The following is a 24,842-nucleotide window of genomic DNA, read 5'->3' as shown; positions in this document are numbered from 1 at the left end:
TGCTTTCCCCCTAAGACTGCGAACAAGGCAAAGATGTCTCTGCTCACCGTGCCTATGCAAAATCATACTAAAAATCCTAGTTCATACCATAACACAAGAAAAGGAAATTAAAGGTATAGTAATTGGGAGCAAGGAAATAAAACTATCTTTGCAGATGACATGGTTATCTATGTAGGAAATCACAACTGACTGACAAAAACAAACAGAACAAAAAACTCCAAACTCTTAGAACTAGTAAGTAATTATAGCAAGGTTGCAGACACAAGGTAAATAAATACATATGTCAATTGCCTTCCCTTGTGCCAGCAATGACTGCTTGGAATTTGAAATTCGAAACACAATATTATTTACAGTAGCACCAAAAGATGCAATACTTAGGTATAAATCTTACAAAATCCATACAGAATTGATATGCAGAAAATGACAAAACTCTGATATAAGAAATCAAATAAGATTTAGATAAATGAAGAGACATTCAGTATTCATGAATTACAAGACTTGATACTGTTAAGGTGTCAATTCTTCCCAACTTCCTCTATAGATTAAAAGCAATCCCACTCAAAAACCACAAAAGGTATTTTGTGGTTACCAACAAATGGATTCTCATGTTTATACAGAGATGAAAGACCCAGAGTAGCCAACATAATATTGAAGAAAAATGACAAAGTTGGAAGACTGACACTACCAAACCTTAAGACTTACTATAAAGATACAGTAATCAATACAGTGTGGCACTGGAAAAAGAGTAGACACACAGATCACTGGAACAGAGTAGAGAACTCAGAAACAGATACACACAAACATATTCAACTGATCTCTGACAAAGCAGCAAAGGCAATTCAATGCAGAAGGGATAGTATTATCAATGTGTGGTATGAGAACAACTGAACATCTATATGTAAATAATGAATCTAGACACAAACCATCTACTTTCTGCAAAATTTAACTCAAAATGATCATAGGCCTAAGAATAAAACACAATACTATTAAATTTCTAGAAAAAAATTTAAGAAAACCTGGGTGACACAGGGTTTGGCAATGACTTTTGACGTACAACACAAGGACAATCCATGAAAGAAAAACTGATAAGCTGGATTTCATTAAAATTTCTATTCTGCAAAAGATATTGTTAAGAGAATGAAAAAACAAGCCACAGACTGAGAGAAAATATTTGCAAAACATACACTACATAAAAGACTTATATACAAAACAACCCAAAAAAACCCTTAAAAATCGAATAAGAAAACAAACCAACTACAAAATGGGCAGACCTAAACAGACATGTCACCAAAGAAGGTACACAAATGGCAAAAAAGAATATGAAAAAAGGTTCAACATCCCTTGTCATCAGGAAATGACAAAGCAATAAGATACCACCCCATTTTTTAGCATGGTTAAAATCCCCCAAACTTAACAACATCAAATGCTGACAAGATGTGAAGCCACAAGAACTCTCATTCATTGCTTGTGGGAATGCAAAATGATACGGCAATCTTGGAAGACCATGTGATAGTTTTCTTACAAGTTAAAGTTTTACCATATAATTCACCAATTGTGTTCCTAGTATTCACTTGTATTGAAAACATATATTCAGGGGACGCCTGGGTGGCTCAGTGGGTTAAGGCCTCTGCCTTCGGCTCAGGTCATGATCCCAAGGTCCTGGGATCGAGCCCCACATCGGGCTGTCTGCTCCGCAGGGAGCCTGCTTCCTCTCCTCTCTCTTTCTGCCTGCCTCTCTGCCTACTTGTGATCTCTGTCTGTCAAATAAATAAATAAAATCTTAAAAAAAAACTCATATGGTGAAATATTACTCAGTGATTTTAAAAAAATGAGCACTAAAGCCATGAAGAGACGAGGAAGAACTTTAAATATATAATTCCCGAGTCAAAGAGGGTAGTCTGAAAAGGTGCACAATGTGTGATTCCAATATAGGAAATTCAGAAAAGGTATAGAGACAGTATAAAGACTATAGAGACAGTAAAAAGATCAGTGGCTGCCAGGGGTTTGAGGGAAGATTTGAATAGGCAAAGTACTGAATATTTTTAAGAAGGTCAAATTATGCCGGATGATACCGTGACAGTATATACATGATTTTATGCATTTATCAAGCCCACAGAATTTTATAGCACTGGGAGTAAACCTCAATGTAAACAAATTCAAAAAATCGTTTAGGTGGCTGGTGGCTCCAAGGGTGGGAGGTAGACTGTGATGCTAGAACCTAACAGAATCGCAAATGTGGGAGACAATCTCACTGGAAGGGGTGAAGGGGATGGTGCTGACCTAAGTGTCATTGGAAATGAGTGATGTCTGTGAAACCCAAGTCAAAAGGAACCGCACATAAGCATGGACTCTAGTTGATAAAGTTATTTGCCATGGGGGTGCCGGGCAACAATTTGATAAAGTTATTTGCCATGGGGGTGCCGGGCAACAATTCTGATACCATGACACACAAACACTGGAATCGAATAATTACATAAACGAATGGAGGATGGTCGGAGCCAGGTTTCTCACTGTTGGAGTGGGAAGTTATAGACAAGCGGGAAAAAGGCTAGGATGATCTATGTCGTGATGGGTTAGAGACGGAGATAGCAGTAAGCACTCACGTTTAGCTTTATATATACAGATGATTACAAACAGAAATATCACGAAGCAGGAGAACAGTTGACCCCGAACAACACAGGTTTGAACTGTATGGCTCCATTGTCACGCATTTTGTTTTTGAGTTGACAACAAAAGCCACAAGGCATTTATTTACAAGGACTCAACCCAGTCCCCGCCAAATCAAAGGTAGCATTAAAGAGGTTGCACCTGCTGCCATCTGAATAGTTGGAGAGAACCCCCCACCCCCACCAAGGCGGTCAGACGCCCCTAGGGGCCCTAGACCTGGGAAGGCAGGTCACGCATATGCCACCAGAATAATCGGGTCTAGCAACCGGGGCTGGCCAGCAGGAGGCTGAGTTGAAGTGAAGGAACGTGTCTAGAGGGCATGGGGGGCACTGTGCTTGGAGCCCCATGTCTGTGGCACCCCTGCACCGAACTGTTCAGGCTCCAGGGCTGCACTGGGTTGGCTGCAGACCTTGGACCCCCTTGGGCTGGGTAGGGACCCCTTTGTCGTGGCAGCACCCCAGCCCCTCAGCCTCCTGGCGGCTGGTGTACTCATGGGTAGCCACAGCTGCCAATGGCCCCATGCCAGTGGTACACCTCCGGGTATATGGAGCAGCTGTACTGTGCCTCCAGACTGCTATCACACCCACAGGTGTGCCTGGTGCCTGCCACTGCTAAGCTGAGGCCACCAGGCTGCAGAATATGACCATTTTGGAGTGCCAGGCCCACTACCACTTCCCTTTTCCCTCCCTGTCCCAGCCCAGCCTGGTGCACCTATAGGTGGATTTTTTTTTTTTTTCCAGTAAACATAGCTGGAGTACTGCATTTCTTCCTTCCGGTTTTCTTAATAACATTTTCTATTCTCTACTTACTTTACTGTAAGAATATAGTATATAATATATAGAACACAGAATATGTGTTAGTTGACTGTTATGAAGGCTACCAGTCGACAGCAGGCTATCAGTAGTTAAGTTTTTGCAAAAGTTATATATAGATTTTCTTAATTATGAAGGGGTCAGTGCACTTAACCCCCTGCCTTGTTCAAGGGTCAACTGTACATACTTGGGTTAGTTTCTGACTCTATTAGCTGAGAAGTCCTAAAAGTAATGGCACTCCAGTAGCAATGAATGTACCTGGCTCCAGATCCTGGTTTCTAGTGGTTCTCCAATAAAAGGAACCAGAGCTTGTTGGAAAGATGGCTGATTCTAGGATTGGAAAGGGAATCTGCAAGATCAGTCTGGAACCAGAAAGGAAAGAAGCTGGAATAATCCAAGCAGCAAAATAAATAAAATAATATTGGGTTATAACCAAAGGCACAAAATAAATATCCATTTATATCCATACTGATATAAATGACTGGATTAATTAATACTTGGGGGAGAGAAACCTCCTTTGTAGAATTCCAAATAATCTACATGGATCCTGTGTCCTCAGAGAAGGAAAGCATAACCCTTTATCCCTTAAAATAGGCCTTCCTTCCAAACAGTACAATAGGGAAAGGAGGAAAGGAGTGACTTTCAGTGTAGAATCCTGACAAACACTAGCTACGCCAGGTGATCAAGGTCAACATCACAGTCATAACTCATGGCATTTGAGGTGATGTGATGAAAATAGCATTTACCTCTTTGCTCTTCCTTTTCAAACCCATGAGCCCGGGGGAAACATTAGACAGATTTCAATAGATGGGCATCCTAAAATATGTTTGACTAGTGTTCCCTCAAAACTGTCAAAGTCATCAAAAACAAGCCTGAGAAACGATCAGGGTCAAGAAGAGCTAAGGAGGCACAATGACTTAAATATAATGTGGTATCCTGGATGGGATTCTAGATCAACAAAGGACATTAGATAAAAACTAAAGAGATTGGAATAAGCTATATACCTTAGTTGATAATAATACATCAACACTGGTTTGTGAATTTTAAATGTCTCCTACTAAGGCAAGATGTTAATAAGAGGGGAAACCGGATGTAGGTTATAGGGGAATTCTTGGTTCTATCCTTGTAATTTTTCTGTAAACCTAAAATTACTGTTAAAATAGTTTTTAAAAAATCAACCTGAATTTGCATTTTTCCAACCAAATATAGTACTCACAGGGGTGGGCAGAATCCATGATGTTATGGGACACATAGGTTTCCGTCATTACCAAGGAGATGATGGTAACTTAGCCAACAACAGTCGAGCCCTATAGAAGCATCTGTACAGGAGGCAAAACACAAACACCACTTCGAAGCCCTACAAGTGCAAGATGTACTCATTCCCAAGTGGGAACTGAAGTTTCCAGGAAGAAAGGACATAGTTTATGTGTCTCCAGGGCTGAGATGCGAAGACAAAGCTTCTGCATAACTTAAGGATGCCTGGCAAGGCCATCTCTGCTTGCCTACTAGTACAGACATCACTGAAAGTACACTGGTCTCTTTAATAATCTTAATGATTTTCTCTGGAACTGCTCTGGAAAGTATGGTTTTTTTGGTTTGTTTTTTAAAGATTTTATTTATTTATTTATTTGACAGAGAAATCACAAGTAGGCAGAGAGGCAGGCAGAGAAAGCAGGGGAAGCAGGCTCCCTGCTGAGCAGAGAGCCCAATGCGGGGCTCGATCCCGGGACCCTGGGATCATGACCTGAGCCAAAGGCAGAGGCTTTAACCCATTGAGCCACCCAGGCACCCCTGGAAAGTATGTTTACCCATGGGCCCTGATGGGGGTTTTCACACCAATGGCTTTTGGGTTAGTTTACCATTGCTGTGGTAACACATGACAAATAGTGTGTGGCTTGAAACAACACAGACTTATCCTTTGAGTTCTATAGGTTGTAAGTCCATCAAGGGTCTCTGTGGGCTAAAATCAAGGTGTTGGGAGGGCTGTGTCCCTTTCCAGAAGCTCTAGGGGAGAGGCTATTTTTTTGCCTTCTCAAGCTTCCAGAGGCCACTTCTATCCCTTGGCTTGTGGCCTCCTTCCTCCATTTTCAAAGCTGGCAATGGGGGGCTGGGGGCCATATCTTTCTCATGTTGCCTCGCTGAACTGCTACTTCTGCCTCCCTCTTCCACTTTTGAGTACACTGGTAAGTCTACCAGGCCCATCTGAACAATCTGGGACAATCTCCCTATTTTAGGGTTGACTAGATAAAAATCCCACCTGCAACTTTAATTTCCCTTTGCCATGTAATGTAACATATTGACAGATTCCAGAGATTGGGCTATGGTCATGTTTGGGGTGGGAAGGGGACTGTTATTCTGCCTATAACAGCCTTCTTGGTTAAGGGGATAAGTTCTGTTCTTAATACTCACCCTTGGGTACGACATATGGGTTCACTTTTCCTCCATGTGAGATTGCCAACAGAAAATGCAAAATTCCAAACCTTTCCATCCCAGCCCTTAAACTAAAGTTTTATTACTTTTAACTAAAAGGATACTTGTTTCAACAGCCATAATGTAAAGCATCAGGGAAACATGGGAGCCAGCCCGTAGTAGCCTCAGCAGACTGTCAGGGCCTCAACACACTCCCCTGTACTTGATGCCGTGCTTTAGTCACCAGGGTCTGAAATCTGGCCCTTGGAGCATAGCCAAAAAAAAAAAGGAACTTAGAGACTGGTGTTGTGATGGGGGCTGACAGGGAGATGTATAGTCTTTACGAGTCTTATAGTTTCCACCAGAGTCTTTGTTTTGGTCAGTTTTATAGTCTCTACAGAACTGGAAGGCTGCCAAGCAAATGGCCTTTGGACATTTGTTCATCGTTCAGCCAAGCACGTGATTTAGCTGCCCTCCAAACAAGGAGGGAGACAAATGCACCATTGGCTGGCTTTGGGCAGTCAAAGCAATCTCAACCGAAACATTGGTGGAGCTCTCAAGTAAGTCATGGGAATGCTCCTGGGGAAACAATACATCATTATTCTTTGTCTTTGGCCATGCTCTGTCCTGTTATCTCTTTACATTGAGAGCAGAACCACTTCCTTGGTCTTAAAGGAGACCTACTCCTACTTAAACAGAAGGTGGTAGAGGTGCCAGCCTGGGAGTTGATAACTCGAAGCCATTTTGCATGTGTGTACTCCTGTGTGCCTCCAAACACCTCCCCCTTACATCAGCCTTGGGGAGACCACAGAACTTGATCTGGCATATTGCCTAACTGAACGTAAACTATGGGTACAACGAGCAATAGGACAGCCTGGGTGGAACTGGCACGCCGACTATCTATTTCCCTCCTAAACATGTATGGGCATCTCTCGTGCTGGGGGCTATGGATCCAAAGATAAACAATTACTTCCCTTCTAGGGTCAGCAGGTTCCTGAAGGACAATTCTCTTAGGGGTCCGTAGAGCCCAGCGCAGGGCCAGCCACACAAGAAGCATTCAGTAAGTGCTGGGAGGATGCTTTAGTTGGGTGGGGGTGGGGGGGGGAGACACATACACAGACCGTAATGCAATATGAATAAGGGCCTCCATGTGGTTCTGACCTAAGTCCTGAGGGCAGAGTGCCCTCCAACATGGAGGGAGCCACAGAGTAGTGTGTGGGAGACAGAGGGGCCATGGGAGGTCAGGGGAGCCCCAGGACATGCTTCAGCCTCACCTGCTTCCCTCTTTGTGCCCTACCTGAATGAAATTTCCTTTCTTCATTATGTTCTCTGTGGCTCTTGGACCTTCATGTCAGTATCTTTCTTATTCATGAATTCTTTACAGCCAGTTGTTCATTTTTGCGGTGGCTCAATGCTGCTTAAAAAACACAACATCAACCACTAGTCCCCTTGAATTCCCAAGTGGTGGCCGCCATGGAAACAAGCCCTGGGGGTGGCTGGCAAATGACCATGGCACTGCTATTTCCTGACTGGCTCAGTTCTCTGGTGGACTAATTCTAGGTTTGCCTGCAGGCCTGTCAGGGGTTTATCCTTAAGAAGCACAATGTGGGGCACTGTCTCTCAAATGGACAACAATGATGACTAGAAGAGAAGACACACAGTTACACTGCCCTTCCTTTGTACCAGACATGGAAACATGACACCTTTTTTTTTAAGTACATATTAACATATTTAATCTTTCCAGCAATCTGAGGAGTAGGTGCTGTTATTATCCCCACTATATAGATGAGGAAAATGAGACCCAGAGAAGGTGTGTAACCCGACCAAGGCCACACAGCTAGAAAGCAGAACTCAGTGGGTCTTGGGCCACCTGGTTGCAGAGTTCACATCCTTAACATTATGTTATAGGTTGTCCCAGTTTTATGTAATGACATTCATTGACTCATTCATTCATTCATTTATTATGAAAACACCTAGAACATGGTCACTTCCACATTCCCATGTAAAGCTAGGGGAAAGTTTCATGGCGGATCACCTTGCATATACTAAGCCCTACAGGTTGTCTGGTCACCCTATGGAGGCTCGGCCTCTGTAAAAGCAGATTAAAAAGGAGGTGATACATGAGCAGTAATTTTGTTTTGTTTTAAATAATAGGGTGATTTATTTCTGGCTATAAAAGAAAAACAAGCTCACTAAAGAGACCTTTGCAAATACAAAACAACGAAGAGAGGAAATAATCCTACTGCTTAGAGATAAACCCTGTTAATACGTTGTATTTTGTTACCAGGTTTTCTGTTTTACACACACACGCATGCACATAGCACATGGCTCTCTAGCCTTTTACTGTATCACAGAATCTCATCATCTTTCCTTATGCCATCAAAAACATCACTGTAAACACTGTTCCCAATTTCTGTCGAAGGGACACACAACTTTACTTAGGAATTCTGTAACTGCTGGACATTTAGGTGCTTTCCAATCATGGGGGGAGGTGGCAGAGTCGGGATAGGTTGAGTCATTCCCCAGCTATGAAGGGTGAGGGGGCCTTCAGTGGAGGGGCCAGCAAGGGCAAAATGTGGTGCCCATGGGGAACTAGATGCACAGCCCGTGTGAGTCAGGCCACAAGCTATTCTCTTCAGGGGTAAGGAAGCTCAAGTTCAGAGTTTAAGAGACTTGCCTGAAAGTTTCCTAGAAAATGATTTGAATGGTTATTCATCCTCTTTCCCCCATGTCTTGGTTTGGAGGCTCCTGATAGTAGGAAGGGAACCCTCGAGAAAGGGGGCCAGGGGCAAGGGGAGCGACGTGAAGACGGGACGGGGCGGACGGCGACGAAGGGCACATGTGGAACTGAGCTGAGCCCCACCCCCGTGTGGGCTCTCTAGGAGCCTCTAGGCTGTCTCCAGGAGACCTCCCCACCAAGCTGAGGTTCCCCAGTTAAGGGTGCTAGCATTCCACACCTCAGGCTGTGCTGGCTGCTGCCTGAGGGGCTTTAGAAGCCACAGCCCTGAGACGGAGCCATGAAGGGGCCAGGCTGTGGCGGGGTCTGCTGTGTGTACCAGTCATCACAGCCAGGCTGAAACCAGAGAGGCCTGAGAAGCTCACGGTCATGTACACCCGGAATCTCCGTAGGCCAAGGGCCAACACAGGTGTGGCTCCAGGTGACGGGGGAGCACCAGGAGGGATCTGGGAGGGCTTCGGGAAGACAGCGGTGCCAGACCCTTTTGTGGACAGACCTCTTTTCTTTCCAGATCACTTCCCACCATTTGTAATCACACATTCATGTGCATATCTGTAGAACACCTGTCTCCTCCATTCTCTTCAGTGCTTCGAGAGGACAGAGGCCTTGCCCACCACGGCACCGCCATCAGCTGCCGCACAATGAGTGCTGAGTGTGTGTTTGCCGAATGAAGGACTAGTACGGGGATGCTGGTCCAGGGGAAGTCTGCCCTTCCAGCAGAGTCCCATGGCCAAAACAGCCTCTTTTTTTTTTTTTTTTTTAAAGATTTTATTTATTTTATTTGACAGACAGAGATCATAAGTAGGCAGAGAGGCAGGCAGAGAGAGGAAGGGAAGCAGGCTCCCTGCTGAGCAGAGAGCCCGATGCGGGGCTCAATCCCAGGACCCTGAGACCATGACCTGAGCCGAAGGTAGAGGCTTAACCCACTGAGTCACCCAGGCGCCCCCCAAATCAGCCTCTTATAATCTTCTACATCACAGCCAGACATTCATACTGGGTAGGTCTGGGCTTTAAGAAGAGAAGGATACGGAACTAAACACACCAAGGGAGGGAGCAGAGAGGACATGCGCCGGTTGGTTCTGAGTATGAGGGTCTGAGATGCGGAGTGGGAGGTGTTTTTGCTTATCACTGAGACCTCCTCAGCATCAGTGACTACGTCCCATTCCCAACTGGAAGTCCGAGACTATCACACCAGAAGTGGCAAAACGCTGCTGGTCGTTGTGTATCACAAGGACCATCGAGGCTTCCTGGTATGGAAGTTATTATTTTTTTATTATTTTTTCCCCCAAACCCAACAATCCATGTTGACAGCAAATCCTCATAGAGAACCTATTAAAAGAAATTGTAGTAAATCAGAGATGCTTGCCCTGCCTGTCTGGCATTCTGCTGATTGCATGCCTGACACTTCCACGGTAGCTCCCTTTGGTGCAACCCTCCATTTGATTCAATTCTACGGGTAATTATTGAGACTTGACAACGTGCAAGGCAATGTGTTAGGAGCCTCCTTCCACGGCATCTTCCAGACCGAGAGCACAATTTAACTCACAGACAGAATAAACATGCACGACTGAAGCTCAGAGTGAATGAGGCCACAAGAAACGGTCAAGACCATTCAAAGAAGATAACATTACACCCAGGGGACAGAGTGTGGGACAGCAGGTACCACCCACTTGTTCATCGGTTGAAGTATGCATTCAACAGCATTGCTGGCAACTTTCCTGGGCCAGGCACTGTGCTGGGTCCTAGGGTCAGAGGGATGAATAAAACCCAGCCCCAGCGTATAGCCTCGTACTCTGTGGATACAACAGGAGTATCACTTAACTCATTTGGCAGTGTAAATCAGTGTAAATCATCTTCTCAAAGGAGATGCTTTATTTTCTTCTTCAAGGAGAACTAGGGGTTTAGTAGATGTAGAGGGAGCAAGGCGTATCAAAGAGCAGGAGACAGGAGAGAAAACACGTTTTCATGAAGATTGCCAGAGAGTAATGTGTCTGTGGGGTGTTAGAGAGTTAAGCCAAAGGCCAGAACATGCAAAATGTAGATTTAATCCTGAAGGCAAAGGGCAGCCATGGAAGGAAAAGAAAAGCAGAGTTTTTCAAATTGCAGAATGTCTGCAGAAAGTTCCCAAGTGCGTCTATATAAGCATACGCCTTCCTGGGATGTACCACCATCAGGCAGTCTGAGCTGGCCTGGGCTCTGGAGGAAGACAGACCTCAGCTCAACCCCAGCTCTGTCTCTGGTTTAACTTTCCTTCCCTCCTAAAATGGGAATCATAACACTTAGCTCACTGGTTTGTAATGCAGCTTCGATGAAATAATATCACACCAAATGCCCGGCATCGTAGAACATGTCTTCGCGCACGTTCGGTGCCTCCCGACCTTCTTCCCAGCGCACTGGCATTGTGTGTAAGCAGAGGAGAGAAGGACTGATCAGGGATGGCCTGGGGAAATAGAAATGACTTTAGCAAGAGCTCAGAAACCTAGCTGGAGGAGATTTTAATCATTCCCTTGTCCTGGGTTTCAAACAGATGAAGAGAGACAGCACAGAGAAAGAGGGAAGAGAAGTCCCATTAGTGCTTTATGATAGAGAGGGTGCTTTGGAGCAAGGGACAGACTGAAAGTGCCCAGACATGTTGGAGAAGGAATATCTCAGGGGTTTTATAGAGCCTGGAACGTGGACACTTAGGAACAGGAAGAGCTCTCTGGTGATAGGAGTGGGGGTGACAATCATGGTGGTCCTAATGCGCAGTAATGCTGCTGATGACAGTGACTATGGGTTGGATGAATTTTCAGAGGTGGAAAAAAAAAATAGTGCTCAGTACCCACAGCATCTGGATTGTGGCGTCTAAATAATAATTCCTTCACAATCCTTGAAGAGAACACAGGCAACCTCTTCGACCTTAGCCACAGCAACTTCTTCCTAGACACATCACCAAAGGCAAGGGAAGCGAGGGCAAAAATGAACTACTGGAACTTTGTCAAGATAAAAACTTTTCCACAGCAAAGGAAACAGTCAACAAAAGCAAAAGACAACTGACAGAATGGGAGAAGATATTCGCAAATGACATATAAGATAAACAGCTAGTATTCAAAATCAATAAAGAATTTATCAAACTCAACACCCAAACAACAAATAATCCAATTAAGAAATAGGCAGAAGACATGAACAGACACTTCTGCAAAGAAGACATCCAGATGGCCAACAGACACATGAAAAAGTGCTCACCATCACTTGGCATCAGGGAAATACAAATCAAAACCACAGTGGGATACCACCTCACACCAGTCAGAATGGCTAAAATGAACAAGTCAGGAAATGACAGGTATTGGTGAGGATGTGGAGAAAGAGGACCCTTCCTACACTGTTGGTAGGAATGCAAGTTGGTGCAGCTGCTCTGGAAAACAGTATGGAGGTTCCTCAAGAAACTGAAAATAGAGCTTCCCTACGACCCAGCAATTGCACTACTGGGTATTTACCCTAAAGATACAAATGTAGGGATCTAAAGGCGCACTGCATCTGAATGTTTATAGCAGCAATGTCCACAATAGCCAAACTATGGAAAGAGCCTAGATATCCATCAACAGATGAATGGATAAAGAAGATGTGGTGTATACACACACACACACACACACACACACACACACAGGAATACTATGCAGCCATAAAAAACCCTCGAAGTTTTGCCATTTGCAAGGATGTGGATGGAACTAGAGGGTATTATGCTAAGTGAAATAAGTCAATCAGAAAAAGACAATTATCATATGATCTCACTGATATGAGGAATTTGAGAGGCAGGGCAGGGAGGCCATGGGGGAAGGGAGGGGAAAATGAAACAAAATGGAACCGGGAAAGGAGACAAACCATAAGAGACCCTTAATCTCAGGAAACAAACTGAGGGTTGCTGGAGGGGAGGGGGGTGGGAGGGATGGGATAGCCGGGTGACGGACACTGGGGAGGGTATGGGCTATGGTGAACGTTGTCAACTGTGTAAGATGGATGAATCACAGATCTGTACCCCTGAAACAAACAACACATTATATGTTAATTAAAAAAAGAAAAAAATAATAATTCCATTTCCTCCCAGAAGGAATCAGAGCTCCTCAGAGAAATGACTGATTCTAGATCCGAGGCAGAAAATATGTGAGATGAGCCTGGAACATCTTATTGCCAAAACCCATAAGCTATGAATTTTCACTATGTAGGGTCCTATCAAAGAGGCTTCCACTGGCTAAAGACAGAAAAAATGGAGTGCCAATAAGGACAACAATGGCAATAGAAATGCATCAAATATATTTAAACCCATAAGTTAATAGTAAAAAAACTAGAGAAACAAAACACAGCATTTCTCCTTTTAAGCTGCCTCTGAAGGAGGTAGGTAACCCACTCATTTTTAAAACTGGTAAGTAAAGGGAAAGAAAATCTGACATTGAATGATGATAGAATAAATGAACTAGAATATAACATTTGGAAATCTCGAAGGAATTAGTGTAATGATCGTCAATGGCTCCCCACAAACGAGACACAACCAGATGTAATATCTCTCCTTCCCCTGACCTCCAAAGAGACAAACCACCATCAGTTCTAGATCTACCTGCCAGTCTTCAAGAAATACAGGGGTCAGAGGAACATGTTAACTGACACCATTAAGATGCAACTGGCAAGACCTAGTCTGTGGGAAACTCCATAGGTTTCTACAATACAGAGGAATAAAAGAGATGTGAGAAAATATCACCCAATCGCAACACATGAGTCTTATTTCACTCTTGACTCCAACAAACTGTAAACATAATAAACAAATGAAACAGTCAAAAGTATGGGTCTGGACATTTCATAATAAACAAATGAAACAGTCAAAAGTATGGGTCTGGATGTTAGGGAATTATTAAATTCTCACCTGCAGGTAATATAATTCTATTTTTAAAAAGAATCCTTATCTTGAAGATCTATAATGAAAAATATGTACTGAAATGATCTATCTGGGATTCACTGCAAAGGAACCTTTTGGTGGGGGCTGAGGGTCAGACGGAGGTAGACATGAAACAAGACTGACCGTGGACTAATCATTGTTCGAGCAGGTGATGGGCTCCCTGGAGTGTGCTACACTATTCTTTCTACTCTTGTATATGTATATTAAGAAGTTCTTGTTTGTGTTTCTGCCATGTTACATAAGAACTAGGTTCTGGGTGTAGGGAGCACAAGGAACCGACAGACTTGTTTTGTAAAATAAAGAGGCAGATCAGAGCAAACAACTGAGCAGAAGGTCAGTCTAGAAAAAAAGGCAACTAATATAGCAAGCAGAGATTAATACTTTCAACATGATGACCACATTATAAAAATCCATAATAACAACCTATCAAAGCCCCCAAGGAAAGTTAATCAATTACATTATATGGCAATTTATATGAAGGAAAAAATATGTAAATATCTAGTAAATATTGGGGCAAACACTCACCCCCATGGCTTGGCCGGAGGAAGTGGGGCAACAATGGGACACCTGTCAGGACCCCCTCTGCACCTTCTTACCCTCGAAGTCTGCTCCCCCTACCATCCCAATCAATCAAAGGGCCAACACTGGCTCTTCTTAGGACCCCGGGGGTCAGCTCTAACTTCCAGAGCCCTCAAAAACACCTGCTTTCCCCCCCCTCAGAGTTGCTATTTTTTCTGACTGTCGACACAGATGCTTCCCAGAGAGTAGAAATTAGTGACTCTAGGGTGTAGACATTCATCAGTTGGGCTGTTAATCCGTGATGAAAGAGCCCAGGGAGGAGCCACATCTTCCCTAGCCAGCTTCAGGAGAGCCAAGAAGGCTCACTCATATGGCCAAAAGGTGTTCATGGCTACTCTTTTCACTCCTTTATTAATTATGGTCTTTCCAGAACCTAGATCCAGGGAGCCACACTGATATTAACCTTTAACCTGTCAAAACCCATGCGGAGGCTTTCCAGCCCAGCCATAAACCCAAACATGTGAATGGTCACACCACGTCTAATCTGGGCGGAAATGGAGTGGAAAGTCTTGCCAAGAACTTTGCATGCATGTCAATCAAACCCATTTCAGTCCTTGTCTTAATAGATTTATCCCAAACTATTTGGGGAATTGGAAAGGCCCATTAGGCATTATTGATTATGAGCTCTTCAAGGAAGATATCTGTCCTATTCATATCGCTGTCACTAATGAGAGTCACAACACCCTCTCCAGTCTGGCTACGGAGCTGGCTTAGGACAAGCATTTAGCAGTCTAATTGCTCGCCTGGGGCCAAAAGCTTCTTTCTCCACGTTCACAACACACACTTAGATATAGTCTTAATGCAGGAGCAGAGGGCAGCAGGCAGCGCTGACTAGCACTCCTTTGTTTATTCATTTCTTTGTCTACCCTCCTCTCGTCCCCCACCCCTAAACATCTCTCTCTCTCTCTCTCTCTCTCTCTCTCTCTCTCACACACACACACACACACACACACCCTCCCTCCATAGTTACCTCTAACAACAGAGCGAGGCTGAGGCAGGGCAGGTGGATATAAACAACGTTCAGAGGCAAAAGGAGTGGACACCTCCCATCTCAGACGCCCCAGCACTGGAGAGGAGCCCAGAGCTGGCCAGAGCACCCCCAACAGAGAATCACCCCCTGCAGCCGCATGTGCAACTTTGTCCAGGCTCTGACATACCTTTAGGGCAGAGAGCCCCACAGCCCATGGTCCAGGGTGTCAGCCACAAGCATGGTACTTCTGCCCAGAGCTCACCACTCCCTGTGACGGCCCACAGCCCCCTGCCGTCAGGCCAGTTTTCAGAGGTCTGGAGATGTGCGGAGCTATAGGATCTTTCCAACTGTTTCCTGAGGAGAATGCTGCCTGCTGGATGCCACTCTCGGCTTGGTGCATCAGTCGAAAACAAGTGGCTGCCTATATAATTTAATATCATGCCACGGGAGACTCATGAACTTGCTGCAAAGCAAGCAGGATTCTGCCTCTTGCCTCTTGGCAACTGGAAATCCAGACGGCCTGCTTGTTTCGGCCCGGCCTGGCTCTGCACCTCCAGCCACCCATCGGAGCTGGGTGCGTGCGGAGGCCAGGCTCTGTGTTTTCTTGAGGTCACCACTATGGAAAAGGGAGCCTCATCTGGGGTGACCTGGAATTTCTTAGTCCAGCCACAGACTCCAGGTGAGAAGCCTCTCCTGAGGCAGGCTAGGGGCTACAGCTGGGTGAGCCCAGGCTACCCTGGACACAGGGCAGCCATGCTGTGCCCTCAGCCTTTTTTCAGTGGTTGTGGGGAACCTGTCCTTTCAGGAGAGGGAGCCTAAACTTATAGTTAGATAAGGAAGGTTAGATGAGGAATTTAGGTAAGTTCTAATCATGAACTTAGCAACTTGTGTTGAGAACAAGAAGAAAACTCTTGAATTTGAGTATTGGTTGGTCATGTGGCCCTTTGAGTTGTTGGCTGGTTGGTCTAATGCAAAGAGCTGCTGGGGCGGGGGCATGCCCCGGTGCTGTGCACGTGTGTCACTTACAGATGAAGCAGGGAGACGTCCCAGCGCTGGCACTGGGCTAAATGGATTCCCCAGATCCCGGGACCAGTTCATCTGTGCCCTGACAGAGTTCTGCAGAGACAAGGGGCCAGTTCCCAAGATGCTGGATCCTGGGAGTCTCGGCAGGGATGCCTATTACTGTGGTCAGTCCTCCAGGACCCTTGCCCCAGGGGGAGGGGAGAGACTCAGCAGGGAGACAGAGAGGGTCTTATGGAGCATCCAGCCGAGGGAAAAGCCCTGGGCTGGAGGGAGGCACCACAGCCAGTCAAGCAGGGGATTCTAAACTTCCTGCTCCACTGGACCCTGAAGACCAAGGTATGGATCCTGCTGGGAGACAGTGTTGCAGCTGTGCTCAAGGATGCTCAAAGCTCAGGAGGGCCAGATGCCTGAAAAAGGCTGCAGGTGCATTTTCCAAGGCAAGGTGCTTTGTGCTCCTAAATGAAGGGAGGGGAGTTGGGCTCGAGGAACTTGTCCAGAACTTCTTTTGTGGTCCCCTCTAGCAGACTGGCGGCTCCAGACTGTGGAGGACATGTCGTTTAGGGGTCACAGGGAATAGGAGGCTATCTGGGGTACTTTCCCTCTTGGAAAAGAGTAATCCTCTAAGGTCCTACAGACCCTTTAAAAGCTCTGGAAAGAGAAATCCTGGGATATAATTACCATGCTACCCATAATCATTTAAAAAACGGGGCCTTTTACAACCACCAGCTTTATGATTATCCTTTAGGAAGCACCATATTCTTCAAAGAGCCCAAACCCAAAAGCCACAAAGTATGCGAATTTAGCTAACATTTTTGGATTCATAACGATCACGTGGCTGGCATTTGACTGACTCGCACATATTATCTCATTTAGTCTATGGGATGCAGAATTTATAAAAGCAAATTTATGTCATACCTGCTGCCTAACACATCAGAGTATGTAAAGGAGAAGTCTAGAAATAGCACTGCAGAACGGGACTAAAAGGTTTTGATTCACAGCAAAGGAAATTTAATTAAAGCATGTAATGTCAATTACTGTCATTCATAATCACGTTATACCTTCCAAGAAATAATACAGATAGAAAAGTCTAGAGTTACCTGCCTGTTTGATGTAAATAGGATAAAATTATCTAAGTTCTGAAAATATCCAGATATCAGAAGAGAAAACAACAAAAAAAAGATTTCTACCTAGTGTCATGTGTCATCAAACTTCATTAGGAAGGGACATGAGTACTCAGCCACAAGAGAGCCCATCTCTCCTCTGAGACCAGGTCATAACAATTTTCCAAGGTGCCTGGAAATCTGGGGTTTAACATGGCCATGACTTTTTTTTTGGGCTGCTATAAATACATGCTCCTGTTCGTTCTGACAAGGCCAGGAGAGGCCAGAGTGGTTGCTCTGGACCCATCTCCACCACTTTTAGGTCTTAACATGGTGATGAGGACCAGACCGTTTTGTAGGGGTAGCTTTGAATTCCAGTGGAGGCAGGAATCTCAAGAAAGCACCAGGGCAGAGAGCATCCGTGGGGCTCTAACACACCGCCACTGCATTCCCTTGTCCTTCGATCACTAGTGGTAGATCCTGGGCTAAAGAGTGGGGTTACTCCAAGGAACAAGAAAGCAATAAGGTCCCTGCATGCGTAGGGTCACAGTGCTGTGGTGGAGATAGGCACTAATTATAAAAATGTGCAAATTCATAGTTACAAGGCAAGCTCCATTGAGCCCCAGCTTCTGCGTATCTGAAGGGGGTATAATAGGATATCTATCCCAGGGGCTTGCGGCAAAGATGAAACGGGTCAAGATGTGCAAAGCCCTTGGCTTTATACATATGAAGACAAGTCCCATTGCTACTACTAAGACTATTCTCATTCCTGAGTGGCCTCACCAGTTGCCTAGCTGTGTGACCTTGGGTCAGTTACCTAACATCCTCATGTTTCACATCTCCTAGCCGTAAAATGAAGCAACAGTAATTCCTAACAAAAAAGATTGAGTTAATTTGTAGAAAATGTCCGGGAAATGCCTGACACATAGTAAGAGTTTGATAAATGTTAGTTGCTAGTGGTGACGTCGGCTCCTAACGTGCTTACAGTCTATCGCAGGATTTCTCAATAGAAGCACTACGGACGTTGTGGAACGGATAATTCTTTGTTTTGGGGGGCGGTCCTGTGCATTGTAGGGTGTTTAGAAATATCCCTAGCCTCTACTCACCAGATGCCAACAGTATCCCTCCACTCCTGCCCTAGTCGTGACAATCAAAAATGTCTCAAGACATTGCCTAATGCCCCCAAAGAGGAAAAATCGCCCCCACAGAGAACTACTGGTCCAGCTGGAACATGTAATGGACCAGGAGGAAGGGAAACAGTGAAGATCTAGAGTCCGTGGTCATGAAGAAAAAAGCAACAGGAAGTCAATAAGGGAATCTGTCCTCAGAAAGTCAGCCAAGGCAGCTTAGAAAAGAGGCCATAAATAGTGCTCCGTGACCATTTTGAATCTATGTTCCTTCTGATAAATACAAAATCACTTTATTGAGATTGGAGATTTCAGAACAAATAAACATCATGACTAAACCCAAATTAAAGCAACTATAATATACCAAAGATCATTTCCCATTATATACAGTTCCCTTCTTTCACCAAAGACCTGCTAGAAGCTCTTGGCTAAGTGTCACCCTACACTGATTTAGACAAGCTGGGGAGGGAAGAAAGGGAAGGGGCCAGGGAAATGGCCCCTGAAGGGTCACCCCTGAAGAACTTTGGAGCAATGATCACCCCTGAAGGTCACCCTGAAGAACTTTGGAGCAATGATCTCTGACATCTGTGGAGGGGAGTCCAAATTTTAACCAGTGATCTGCCTCCAAAGAGGTACAATGTCTGGTCCACCTTGACTCCCAGCTGCTGCATCCCATCTCATTCCCATGACTGAGACCACCAGACCCTCCTGGGTAACTCACCCTTGCTCAGTTTTCAGGCTCCACCTTGACCTGAGGCTTTCCTGGGCTCCACAGCACCATCCTTTGACCCCAGTACGGTGCTTCATTCCAATACTAAAGGCAGTCACATTGCATTACCCAAGATCTTATGGTTGACCTCCTGCCTTGATCCCTGTCCCAGAATCTGCTTAGCACATTACCCCAAGCCCAAGTACCCCCACCTAGAGTCAGGCTGCCATCTGCTTTTCTGCCCATCTGAGCATCTTCCCTTCAAGCTCCTGCTGCTGGACTCAGTATACCCATTGGGAGAGCCTACTGTTTCACTGTGGACCCTTCACTGATGCCGCTGTGCTGGGATGGTGCTCAGAGATTGCTATACCCCGAGGTGGCAAGACCATATCTTCACTGTGAGCATGTGGACCAGTAATCCGAGTGCACCAAGGAAAGAGTCAGATCCACGTCCCATCCCTCCCTGCCTTTCTTGTTCTGTTGCTGGCTACTGGCTATGCCCCCGTATACCCAACAGAATCACATTCTCTGTGTCTGGTTATCACTATAGTGTGGTGGATGAATCAGACGACAGCTCTGCCCAAGTGACTCAGGGAAGATGTGGACCCGTGATGAACCGAGCTCCTCCCATTTGCTACGCACCCTATCAGGTGAGGGGTGGAGAGGAGTATGGATACTTACCCAGGTTTATTCTGCGCTATGCATTCATTTATGTGCTTTACATACAACTACTTAATTTTAACTCCCAAATGTCCTAAGAGATAGACACTGTCAAGAATGTGTTCCATATGAGGAAGAGGCAGTAAGGTACCTGAAACGCGGTCCTGCTGAATTCAAAACTCTTGCCCGTTCCCTAACAACCAGGCCAGTATGGTCTTTGGGACGCACACCTGGAATTCTAAGGGTTTCTATTTTCTCTTTCTTTCACCTTTTATTTATTTATTTACTTATTTTAAAGCTTTTATTTATTTGAGAGGGAGAGAGAGATAGCAAGAGAGAGCACGAGTGCCTGGAGAGGGAGAAACAGGCTCTCCACTGAGCAGGGAGCCTGATATAGGACTCAATCCCCAGACCCTGGGATCATGACCTGAGCCGAAGGCAGACGCTTAACCGACTGAGCCACCCAGGCACCCCTCTTTCACCTTTTATAAATTTTCTTAATATACATGGGATCCACTCTCAGACACGGCAACTGAACTCAGAGCACTCACACCACCTGTCCTCAGGATCCTTCCTCAGATTTGCTTCTGCTGTGAAAATTCAGGGGCCAAGCACTTTATTCAAGGTCACAGAGAACACGAGCTGCAGAATTCCACACTCTCAAGGGGTCTGCATATAAGTACTTAACGTCGACAGAAGTCGCTGCCCCAGACAAGCTACCCGTGGACCTGGATTTCCCAGTGGAAATCAGTGCACCCCAACAGATGCAGACCTTGGAGTTCAGCAGTGTGCTCTGGCCTCTCTCTTCCCGCTGGGGACGAGAGGCATGCCAGAGACTGCAGTAGGCCACGCGCCAGCCGCCTGTTCATAGGAGGCACACGGGGTTTGGTATTTGCGAGTTTCACATTTGCGCAATGAACCCTCCCCCAGCCCCTCCTCCTTTTAACAGATTATCATTTAAGGCGTTAAAAATACCCCCAAAAATAGACACTAGAGATGACATTGGCTTTTCTCCTCAGCGAAGGTAACTCAATTGATCTTGATGTGAATGAACTTGGTAAGATTTTATGGTTAAGTATGTACTGCTACATTCAAGGACTTGAGAAACACACAGAAGGAAGCTCACCACCTGTTAGCACCAGGCACCTGGGCATTCATCCGTCACACTCAGGACACAAGGAACAGAGACAGAGGACAGAGGGTTCTGCAGACGAAGGATACAGCACCACACTGGAAGCAGCCCCCATCCTGAATGGAGATCTACCTAAAGAAGCAGCCAGCATTGACCCCGGAGACCATCTACAGAAGACCAGAGTCAGAGCCCTGTTCGGACTCTTCTTATTTTTGTGGAAAATCTGGCTCCATTTAGACTGCCTACACCCACAATAATGCAGCAATCTGCCAGACACCATAGAATACACTTTTACTATAGGAAACCAAGGACTAGACAATTTAAATTTTTTTTTCAAAGATTTTATTTATTTTATTTGACACAGAGAGAGATCACAAGTAGGCAGAGAGGCAGGCAGAGACAGAGGGGGGAAGCAGGCTCCCTGCTGAGCAGAAAGCCCAATGTGGGGCTCGATCCCAGGACACTGAGATCGTGACCCGAGCCAAAGGCAGCGGCTTAATCCACTGAGCCACCCAGGCGCCCCTAGACAATTTAAATTTTTATCGGATCCTTATTATTAGACAAAACTAGCTTTCCCATGACCATAATCGGTACTGCCATAGTTTCACTGTATTTTTTTCACTTAACACTTTAAATATACTTTAAAATTTCAACACTTTAAAATATATCTGCCCTCATCACAAAGTGAACATATCTGGACTTTAATGATAAAATATTTTATTTATCCTAGACTATTATATTTAATCATTATATAATTGTTGGCAATTTAGGATGTTTTGCTATACATACATATATATGTGTATATATACACACACACACACACACACACATACACACACACACACACACACATACCACAAAATTGTGGGTGATTTTGGTTGTTCTGGTCTAGCTTAAATATATATATCTATCTCTCTCTCTATATATAATATATATTTATTTAACTTATATTAAAATAAATATTTAACTAACTAACCAACATGGTCTCTTTAGGACATAGTTCCAAAAATGGATTTACTGAGTTAGGGTGGGGGACTGTTTTTGTGATCTGCGTTCCATATCATCACACTGTTTTCTAGGAGGACAAAGGAAAGGAAACTTATAATGCCTTCTGCATGCATGTCTCAACAAAGCCCTGCCCATGTTCTATTTGGTAGCTTTTGTTTATTTTTGATAATGTGATAGGTGTGATATGGTAACTCAAAGCTGTGTTAACCTGATTTATTAAAATCCCTCCCTGGGATTTGCTTGCAGTGAAGGTTCCGCTTGTGTAAATCGTCTACTCCTGGCTTTGACCATCTGTCCAGTGACATCTTGATGGTGCCCTGTAAGCTTTATATAAAACTCCGAAGTGCCTGGGTATTAAGTTTTTAGCTGTTATATTTACTGCAACTATTTCCCCAATCTGTTGCTTCACTTCTCATCTCTTAGTTTTGTTGACTTTTGTTGTACAAAAAAAAAAAAAAAAAAAGTGTTTTCTTTTTTCAGTGTAACTGAACCCATCAAACTTGTCACTGATAATTTCTACAATTGCTTCAATAGTCAGAAAATTGTCTTTTCTCAACAATTGGGATAAGTATACCATTAAAAAGGAAAAAAATTCTTAGCTTTTTAAACCATCTGGCATTTGTTGTAGGATAAGGATACAGTGACCATATTTTCTGAATCAGAAATTGGAGCATGTGATCTGACAAGTGCCAGTATTCTTATGGGCAAAATGGGACAGAATATTTGAAATTGAGACTGTCCTAGAAAATGGAGGACATATGGCCCCCGTATGTATGGAGCAACCTGTTACTTTTAAGGTGCTAAGCCAGGCCCTCTCTCCTCAGCTCTTGTCAACTCTAGCAACAGAGATTTTTCTCTCAAGGCTCACCTCACCTGAGTCCTGAGCCCAGCCTTACTAGGGGCTTTCAGAATGTCGGTAGGGTCCATTCTAGCAGAAAAAAGGATCCAGAATTAGTTATGTTTCTAACCTCTGCTGTTGCCCCTCTAGATCCTTCTCTTCATTCCTTCCCCTGCTTCCTGCCCACAAGGGGCTTCATGAATGGGCACACTGGCCTTCTACCTTCAGCTGAATTCAGATCCATGGGAAGGGCCCCAAGAAGACCAGGAGAGAGAGAGAGGAACTTGAGGTATTTATTTCCTGATTCCTGATTCTTGCTGTGGAGTCACCACGACCCAAGGACACAGGCTCTTTCTGCTGGGTGGCGCCCCTCATTCCATTTGTCCCGTCTGTGGATTTTGGTACCCACTCAGGCCTGGTCAGCTCTGCTGGACCCTTTCATGGTGGAAAGGATCTCTCAGTTCCCCTCCACTGACTGCAGGATGGCTCCACCGTGGACAGGCCACCAGCATTGCAGCCTAGCCGCTCACACCATCTTGCAGTCCTAATGCTGCCATTCTGGTTATATGCAGTCTCAGCTGCTTTCCCTTCCCCCAGGCCAAGGTCTTGGAATGCCTCAAGGTTCACTTATCCTGGCAACAGCCAGTGACTTCTTCCTTCAGGAACAACCTGAATGCCAGAAACTATATGATGCCTTCGGGACACTCCGGACTGGACTGCGTGTCATTATACATAAAGATGGGATCAGTCATCTGATGACTGGCTGATCCCATCAGCCAGCACTGGCTGATAATTATTAGCACTTCCTCTTCCTGGTCCCCCACACCTTCATTAGTGGAGTCTCATTTCGTCTTGGCCCTTGAACTTGGGCTCACGGTGCTATCTGGAATACCTTGCCATGCCTCCTTTTTCTGCTCACCCACCTTTAACCACAGCACTGCCTGATGCCATACTGCGCATTTCCACTGACAACCTGGATTCCACTTCTGCCAAGTGCATAGCACTTGGGAGGCAACCCTGATACACCCACTTTCCAGGGAAACTACGAGCACAGAGTCCAGGAACAGGAGGGTCAAACATGCCTCTCGGCAGCTGGCCCATGAGGCTGGAAGTGACAAACCCTGCGTCAGCTTGACAAGCACCCATGAAGCCAGGCTCAGGACCATCAGACAAGGCTGAAAAGGACAAGGCCAGTGGGAATGCGATCAGAGACAGTAACCTGGGCCAGAGACAACAGGCAAATGGTGATCCACGTGCATGAGAAGATCTGGTAAGGCTCTGAAGGAGACGCAGGGCTCAAGCTACAACTTGAAGGTAGAGGAGAGGAAGCATGTCTGGCAGCAAGATCTTCGGGAAAGAAATCAGCAGCCATGGTGACTGTATTAAATCACTGTTGGCTGAGGGCACGGGTGGCGGGGGGGGGGGGTAGGTAAGATTGTACTACACCTGCTCCTCTATGACAGCTGTACCCTGATTCCCTGGGGCCCAGAACAGGGCTGAGCAAGGGCGGCATCAATACATGCTATTTGAATAAAGAAATGAACAAATGCCCTTAACCCTATTATGGCCAAAAGCAACACAAACCACTTGGATACAACCATCCAATGGCTATGGAAACTGCCTTTGTTTCTTGCAGGGACCATGACACCTCCAAGGTGGGTTCTTGTCCCCTCAGGTCCTCATACTTGAGCTTGGCCTCTGGTTTCTTGGGGAGCCCCGTGAGGAGCTCAGAAGAGCTCAGGTGGCAGGCTGCACCATTGAGAACTCTAACCCGCAACGCTAAGCACATCTGAGCCTTGTGGGCTTTCTGTCTTGGGCCTGAGGCTTCTATCTGCACAGTGGCCAGCCTCTCCTCCCTTTCTAAGCAGTCTCAAGCTCCTAAAACACAATGTTTTCCCCTGCATTTCCTATACCTGTCTGGGGCTCCATGTATCTTTTCTTCAGACACTGACCATCCGCCATCCCGGGTAAGAGTCTCAATGTCTTCTTATTCATACCACTAATACAGTCCAACAGCTTACGTTTGCCTGATGGTTTACAAAGCTTGCCCACACGTTTTACTCAATTCTATCACCCTGCTAACCAGGTATCATGATCACCAATCGTTACTGAGCCTCAATTGTGTCGGGTCCCCCGGCAGCAGC

The 24,842-nt window shown here is 45.3% G+C and overlaps 1 protein-coding gene across 2 annotated transcripts in view; it reads right to left on the bottom strand.

The window, feature by feature from the left end:
- PARVA (parvin alpha) overlaps positions 1-24,842 on the bottom strand; it is a 179,456-nt gene that overhangs the window by 83,225 nt on the left and 71,389 nt on the right. The window lies entirely within an intron of this gene.

Source organism: Mustela lutreola, chromosome 1 (genome assembly GCF_030435805.1).
Source record: "Mustela lutreola isolate mMusLut2 chromosome 1, mMusLut2.pri, whole genome shotgun sequence".
NCBI classification, from domain to species: Eukaryota; Metazoa; Chordata; class Mammalia; order Carnivora; family Mustelidae; genus Mustela; species Mustela lutreola.
Note: the sequence above shows the minus strand (reverse complement) of the source record. Positions and strands in the feature narration are given on the sequence as shown.